Genomic DNA, 7,694 nt, shown 5'->3' with positions numbered 1-7,694 from the left:
GTAAATGTCTCCTCGCTTGTCTCAGATTAAGAGACATCTTGGCCGGGCGCGGTGGCTCACGCCTGTAATCCTAGCTCTGGGAGGCCGAGGCGGGTGGATCGCTCGAGGTCAGGAGTTCGAGACCAGCCTGAGCAAGAGTGAGACCCCGTCTCTACTAAAAATAGAAAGAAATTATCTGGCCAACTAAAAATATATATACAAAAAAAATTAGCCGGGCATGGTGGCTCATGCCTGTAGTCCCAGCTACTCGGGAGGCTGAGGCAGTAGGATCGCTTAAGCCCAGGAGTCTGAGGTTGCTGTGAGCTAGGCTGATGCCACGGCACTCACTCTAGCCCGGGCAACAGAGCGAGACTCTGTCTCAAAAAAAAAAAAAAAAGAGACATCTTTAACTTAAAACATTCCAAGCTTTTAGACGAAGCTTCATTTAATCAATCAAACAATCAAAGAATCTTTAAACCCACCTATGATCTGTAAGGCATAACCTATGCCCCGCCTTTTCATGCCAAACCAATGTATGCCTTCCACGTATTGATTTATGATTTATGATTTTACCTGCAATTCCTGTCTCCATGAATGTATAAAACCAAACTTTAAGCCGCCTTGGGCACATTTTGTCAGGACCTCTTCAGGCCATGTGTTCTGGGCCTATAGTCACACACACTCAGCTCAGTCAGAATAAGCCTCTTTAAATTATTTTACAGAGTTTAGATTTTTTCCCATTAACAAACCTTTTTTTCCTTTTAATCTGCCTTTTATCACTCTAATTTTGCAGGGGCCAAGCCATTGAATCTAAGGGGGCAGAAGAAAAAAAATTTTTTTTCTCTCCCCTACAGTGACTTGCTTTGGTGAATGTGATACAAGCCAAGTTTTGAAAAGCATGTGTTCATTGAGCCTGGCTATTGTACCTCTGCCAGTGCTACGATAAGGACATGCCTAGGGTAGCCTGCTGTCTCTGAGGGAGGAGGGCCTACCTTGAGTAGAATCACCCCCAGCAGAGCTCAGCCTAGATCAACCATTCTCCAGACGACAGCACACCTGTGGGTAAGCCTAGCTTAGAGCAGCAGACTGCAGACTGCTGAGACATTATAAATGGTTGCCACCTTTAGCCACTAAGTCTTGGAGTGATTTGTTACTAGCATAGCTGGCCTGTAGTGGAGCTTTTACCTTTCTGGCCTCTGTAGCTACAGGAAGGTGTGCAGAAGCAGGCTGGAATGAGTTTTAAGTGCCTAGTTCGTCATATCCACGACAGACCCCGTTTTCTTACTAATTTGTGAAAGCTTTTTCTATTAGTAAGGATATTAAGTCCTCTTCATGAGACTATCACTGTTGTCCTCAGTGTTCTGTTTGTATTTATTTTTGTTGATGCAGCTTCTTTGGTGTATAGAAGTCATCAGTATCTATGTGCACCAAATCTATCTTTTACTCTCTAGTTTCCTGTCCACATTTCCCATTTTTGCAGTTCTGCTATGCAAATATCCTCTTGCCATCTGACAATTTTTGTTCTAAAAGTGTGCCTAAATCTCTTAGAAAGTCATTCTCAAAGCATCTTTTTCTTTTCTTTTTTTAAACTGGAGTCTCAAATTCTTCAAAGTGAGAGGACATCTTAACAGGCACGCTTGGAGTCAACTCTCCTGAAGTCAAGGCTCTGGGCAGGGGACTGGGGACCCCTTTCCTGAGAATTGTGCTGGGAATTCTCCAGCTGGCAGGATCGAAAAGAGGGGCTAACGCAGGAATAAGAAAAGAGACAGTAGAAGAGAAAGAGTGGGGTCAGGGGACTCAAGGCTTTCCAGACCAAGAGTCCTGAGAGTAATTCCTCACTCGTATTTATTCATCCCCAAAACAAAAGACCATCGTAAATCATACAAACAAACATATTCTAAAGACATCCCACAGGCAAACAATGTTGTCTAGATTTCCATAAAGATTACATATCCTAAAGATATCCCACAGGGAAACCTTAAAGATTGTTTATAAAGATTATGATATTCAGGTGCACAATAGTCTCGACAAAGGTATTTCTAGCCTAAAACAAACAAGAACATAAATTTGACCTTGCTGGCAGGCTAGTTTTCCAGCAGGTTGGGTGTTCCTGATAGCAGTCTTGGAGCAGTTTTCCGCCCCAGGAGAGAAAATGTTTTCAGTTCCTCCTGCCCTTGGAATGTCCTTACCATTTGGAAAACAGCCACATTTATGCAAACTGTCACATCCGCAGAGGTTCTTATGCCAGCAATATCCCAGGTCACCCTAACATTTATAAACTACCGCAACAAATTGCATATCAACTACATGGAGGACTGGTGGGGGGGAGGGGAACAGATGGAAGAGACTTTCCTGCCTTCCTCATATCTGTAGGAAGGAAAAGGTCATACTTTAGACTTTTACCCTCTTGTCATATTTTGCCTGAAGACGTACTCCAGGACTGGTCCACTTACCTTTGGCTCAGATGTTTCAGATAAGTTTCTTAGAAGAAAGTATTGTCATAGCCAAATTGGCTAACAGTGCAAAGTTCTCTGATTACTGGTTCATTTTTAACAGTGTTATCATGGAAATCTGAGAACAGTCTATTCCTTTTACTATTATATGAGGAACACACCCCCATCATCCTGCCTTTGGTAACTAACATAGTGACAGTCTTGTTTCATAAATATCTCCCTCCACTCCCACATCTTATACCCCACAGATTTGTTTTAAAGTCAAAGACATCCCCCCACCATGGTAAAGACTGCTTTATTGGGCAGTTAGCACAAGTCAACAAATATTGATCCCCAAAGAAGAGCTGTTATTTATCAGATTGCTGGTCACAGAGAGCTGAATGAAACTGAACCAAGTGATTGATGGGATGATTGAGGTCGATCCTGCTTCTGCGGACAGGAAGCCCGGGGCAGCTGGTGGGAAGCATATGCTGTTCCGCCAGCTGCAAGAATCTAAGGGGAGGGCATCAGCTCCCCCACCCCTTAGATGCACCGGAACTCCATTATCCTCCTGAAAAGGCTGTCGTTTCTTTGGGACTTTATTTTCAAAATGCCTGCGTGAAGCAGTGCTCCGATCCTCTGTGCAATCTGAGAAAGAGGCAGCAGGCTCTGCAGCATCTTGGCTCAGTTAACTGCCACCAACCTCGACAACGGAACACCGGGATCCAGCGACATCTTATGATCTCCATAAATACTCGCTGTGTTGCTCTACAAAGTAAGGACTCATTAAAAATAAATGACCACACTCAATAATTTTTCTATATAGTTTATTCAGTCAGAGCTTAAACCTTCTTGAGAGTCTCAAACATTTTAGCATTTTAGAGTTGATTTGTTCAAACCAGGATTCCATCCAAGTTCACATATTACATTTTATTGGTATGTCTCTTACGTGTCCAACCTATGGCTCTCCTGGCCCTCCTCTTTAAGACAAACACACACACAAATGAAAAATATCATTTGTCCTGTAGAAGTTCCCACAATCTAAAAAGTTTGCTGATTGCGGCCCTTGGTGTTCTTTGGCTTCCTTTATTTTCTGCAAGCTGATAGTTCTGTATGTGAACCTGAATCTGATCATGCTTCTAATTGTTTAGTATGGACATTTCACAGATGGAGCTATGTATACTTCCATTAGGAGGCTGATGGTATCTGGTTATCTCTTTTTATGATTGTGATATGTCTTAAATTATAATATTCTCTCTGAATCTTAAGTAGGCGAACCAGCCAATCAATGATTTAAGCTTCCTTCTAGATAAAGTAAACACACACTCTTATCTACTGACTCTCCCCCAAGCACATGTGCACACACACACACACCCCATACAGACCACACACTGGGCCTCTCTTATTACTAGAGAAGTAAGGTGGCAACAGCAGGTCCCGAGGTGAGAGGTAGGCTGAGTGGGACTGTAGCTGATAGAATAGGATCTACAGACAATGTGAATGTGTGGACTGATGAATGAAATAAAAGGCCATAGAATTATATCAAAATGAATCCCATCTTCAGATATTTCATTTAACTGTATTAAATTTTTCTGAAATGTGCTTAAAACCAGACAATGAATTTTAATCATCCATTGATTCAGGCAGATTTAGCTTTCGTTAAATATATGTATTTATCCTCTCTTCCCATAGTCCATAATTTATGAAGGGTAACAGACAATGCTAGTAATAGCTAAGGAATTTCCATACAGGGAAATCTCCTATGGAATGGGAAATGTAGAGTGTCCTGATACAACAGAAAAGCAAGATTTCAGATGTGACAGATGGATTATCTTTGCATCAAAATGCATTTGGAGTCTGAGTACAGTGGCTCATGCCTGTAATCCCCAGCCTTTTGAGAGGCTGAGGCAAGAGGATCGCTTGAGGTGAGGTGTTAGAGCCCAGACTGGGCAACATAGCAAGATCCTGCCTCTACAAAAATTTAGAAAAAAATTAGCTGGGCATAGTGTTGCATGCTTGTAATCCTAGCTCCTAGGACAGCTGAGGCAGGAGGATTGCTTGAGCCTAGGAGTTTGAGGTTACAGTGAGCTATGATCATGGCATTGCACTCCAGCCTAGACAATGTAGCAAGTCTCTTAAAAAAATGCACTAGGGAAAAGACCTTGTGGTCAAATATAGCCATCTGTGAATTAGTAATTTCAGTTTAGAATAGTCGTGTTAAGAAAAAAACATTTATTAATATGTTTGCTTATTTACTCTTTAATAATTTATCACTGGTATGTCATGATGTAATAATGGCTAAAGATTTGACATATTATTTCATTGCATCCTCGACTATATGAGATAAATATGATTGCCCTTATTTTGTAGATGAGAAAACTGAAAAGTAGGAGGTAAACAACTCATCTTAGACCACAGAGTTTTTTCACTGCTACGGTATACAAACCCATGATATATTTAGATGAAGCATTTTTGTTTCAGAATAGGACTTTCTGACTTACTTGATCACTCATTCCCTAGAATAACTACTTTAAATGTTTTCAAAAATGTATTAATACTTTACAACCAAATTTATCCTTAAAAGACAAAGAGTCCCTATATCAGGAGATATGAAAAATATAGACATGAGCGTAGAAAAAATAGGGAGGAGTTCCAGAGAAGCTGGTCAGGAGAAGCAATCCTGCAAGTTGTGGGTGGCGTGTAAGCTGATGACCTTGGAAAAAAGACTGACTTGTATTGAGTCCTGTGGTTATAACGTCCTGCTAACTCTCGCCAATGATATTCTCCCCTTCTTCCTTTCATTATAAAAACTCATTTGGTTTTCTTTTAATTATGAAGATTTTCCTAACTTTCAACCATGAAGATTTTTCGTCAGAGACAAAGGGGAACTTGGGATTCATTATACATTGATCACTTATTTTTTTTTAAATTTCGGAACACTTCACGAATTTGCTTGCCATCCTTGCACCAGGGCAGTGCGAATCTTCTCTGTATTGATCCACTTTTAGTATATGTGCTGCTGAAGTGAGCACAACATCAACCACTTTTAACAAGTCAACTTGTGACCAATCATGTTTCATCTATATCCTCACCCATTTTATTTTTCTTTCTATCGGATTTAAAAAAATGGTTATTGAGATATTCACATGTCACACAACTCACCCATTTAAAGCATACAGTTCAATGGCTTTTAGTACATTTAGACATTCACAAAACTCACCACACCCAATTTTAGAACATTTGTCATTCCAAAAAGAAACTCTTAGTGAGCACCAGCCACTGCCCTTTTCCCCCAACAACAACCAGCCCTAGGCAAACACTAAGGTACTTTCTTTCTCAATAGTTTGCTTATTTTGGATGCAGTATAAGAGACATTGTACAACATGTTGTCTTTTTTGACTGGCTTCTTTCACTTAGCATAGGTCATTAAAATTTGTCCACATTGTAGCGTGTATTGATACACGCTGGATGCAATAATTGTTTAAGGTCCATTTGGAAATGCTGAAGCCTGGCTTCTGTCCATGTCCCATGTTTAGTTGTCCCAGCATTTTGCTGGTGACAGATGTGGTGGGCACCAGAAACATCCTCAGTCACCAATGCTGCTCCAGAGCAATCTCCAACTAGTTCATATGAAAATCATCCAGGCTTCATTTTGAGGTCTTCTAGCACCCAGAGTCTGTCCTGAAAGGACTAGAGATGATTCTCTTACCATCTACATTCAGATCTTTCCTGAGGTCTATTTTCTATTTCCTGAGCCACTTTTTGACATCTGATATGTTGGCCTCTTTGAACCAGTCCCAGTGTTTGTCTCTGTGAAATTGTAAGGGCCATGATTTTAGTAAGGGCCACTTACTTGCCATAGTGTTGAGCTTCAGGTTGCTCTTTTATTGCTTGTGTTTCTACCTTTGTTGTGACCATTTCAATAGAAAACATTGAGGCTTCTAGTGGTTTCTTAATCTGCTGACCATTTTCAATTTGGGTTCCTGCTGATGACATGAAGCTTCATTGTTTCCAGAGCATCCCAAAGTCATGTGCCAGCCCCAGTGAGTGCATGTCATCAGCGTATGTGATAACCCTTTGTCCATAGCCTATTGACAAGCTGGAGTGCATGCACGGAGCTTAGGCACATTTCCCTCTGCAGTAAGAGGTGGCCTCTGAGGGTGAAGTTAGATCTATTATAGTTTATATGGCTCAAGACTTTCCTGTTTGGATCGAGCAATGTCCAACCTGGACTTTTTATGGGAGTCTCCAACAATTCTGTTTGAGGGGTAGATACCTAGACCTAGAACCATCTGAACAGAGGTTAAGCAATCAGAAGGTTCCCCTTCTTCAGATAAAGGACAACTGTGGTGGAGATCAAGATGCTACAGTTGCAGATATAAATGAGTGAGGGAGAAAGTAGTGCAATCTCATGGGGAGTGAGTGGGCTTTCTCAGAAATACTGACTATTTTCAGTGAGCAGCAAATATTGTATGGCGTGAGGGACCATTACGCCAAAGGAGCCCGTGGGATGAGGTGGCAAAGGTCTGCAGGTGCTTGGCTGCTGCTGCTCTGAGACAAGGTGGATGGGTCTTCTCTGCTGGATTGAGAAAACGGCTGTTATAGCTTTTTGCCTCTAGTCTCCAGGGAGCTAGTAAAACTTGGAAGGCTTTGGGTCTGAGCGAGCAGAAAGGTTTAGGGTTAGATAGACCCAGAGTGGAAATCTGTTGGACTGCTAATTTGAGGTCATAAAATAGCTATTCATATTTAGGCTCCTGATTCAGTTTCCTAGGGCTTCCATAGCAAATGATCCCAAACTTGGTGACTTACCAAAGAAATTTTCCAGAAGTCTGAAATCAAGTTGTCAGCACATCCTTGTTCCCTCTGAAGACTCTAGAGGAATCTTACCTTGCCTCTTCCAGCTTCTGTTGGCTGCAGGCTTTCCCTGGCTTGTGGCCACATCATTCCAATCCATGTGTCTTCACATGGTGCCTTGTCTCTCTGTGTGTCTTACAAGGACATTTGTCATTGGATTTAGGGTCCACTGGGGTAATCCAGGATGATCTCATCTCAAAATCCTTAACTTAATTACATTTGTAAAAACCTTTTTCTCCAATGAAAATATTTACAAATTCTGACACAGGGACAGATCTTCCTGGGAGCCACCATTCAATCCCCTACAGTTCCCAAGCATGGGAGCTCTGACACTGAAAACTGAGTTGAAGACAAGAAAGACTGGTGATTGCAAAACATTAGGGACTGAGTTTCTGCAATAGGTAGTATGACCCCAAACCTCCTTTAAGT

General features: G+C 41.5%; 1 non-coding gene across 1 annotated transcript; it reads right to left on the bottom strand.

Moving 5' to 3' along the window:
• Positions 1-5,336: 5,336 nt before the first annotated feature.
• Positions 5,337-5,443, bottom strand: LOC123631187. The gene has a single exon (XR_006733054.1). It is a non-coding gene; the product is annotated as a U6 spliceosomal RNA (small nuclear RNA).
• Positions 5,444-7,694: the final 2,251 nt, after the last annotated feature.

This window comes from Lemur catta, chromosome 1 (genome assembly GCF_020740605.2).
Source record: "Lemur catta isolate mLemCat1 chromosome 1, mLemCat1.pri, whole genome shotgun sequence".
Taxonomy (NCBI): Eukaryota; Metazoa; Chordata; class Mammalia; order Primates; family Lemuridae; genus Lemur; species Lemur catta.
Note: the sequence above shows the minus strand (reverse complement) of the source record. Positions and strands in the feature narration are given on the sequence as shown.